Here is an 894-nt window from a genome sequence, read left to right on the forward strand (position 1 = left end):
TACTAAGTATATATGTATATTATTATACTGCAGTCTCTTCTGTCTCTATATGTATATATTATTATACTGCAGTCTCTTATGTCTCTTTATGTATATTATTATACTGCAGTCTCTTCTGTCTTTTTATATATGTATGTATATATTATTATACTGCAGTCTCTTATGTCTCTATATGTATATATTATTATACTGCAGTCTCTTATGTCTCTATATGTATATATTATTATACTGCAGTCTCTTATGTCTCTATATGTATATATTATTATACTGCAGTCTCTTATGTCTGTATATGTATATATTATTATACTGCAGTCTCTTATGTCTCTATATGTATATTATTATACTGCAGTCTCTTCTGTCTTTTTATATATGTATGTATATATTATTATACTGCAGTCTCTTATGTCTGTATATGTATATTATTATACTGCAGTCTCTTATGTCTGTATATGTATATTATTATACTGCAGTCTCTTATGTCTGTATATGTATATTATTATACTGCAGTCTCTAATGCATACATACTATTATACTGCAGTCTCTTATGTCTGTATATGTATATTATTATACTGCAGTCTTTTATGTCTCTAATATTAATATTTTATACTGTAGTCTCTTATATCTATGTGTATTAATATACTGCAATATCTTATGTATATGCATATTATTATACTGCAGTCTCTTATGTATATTATTATACTGCAGTCTCTTAAGTCTCTATATATTAGACTACAATCTCATATCTGTATGTATATTATACTGCAGTCTCCTATGTCTCTATATGTAAATTATTAAGCTGTGGCCTTTTTATGTCTCAATATTTATATTATAAATTATACAGCGGCTTCTTATGAATCTATGTTTATTATTATACTGCAGTTATTAATATCTCTA

Source organism: Bufo bufo, chromosome 9 (genome assembly GCF_905171765.1).
Source record: "Bufo bufo chromosome 9, aBufBuf1.1, whole genome shotgun sequence".
Lineage (NCBI taxonomy): Eukaryota > Metazoa > Chordata > Amphibia > Anura > Bufonidae > Bufo > Bufo bufo.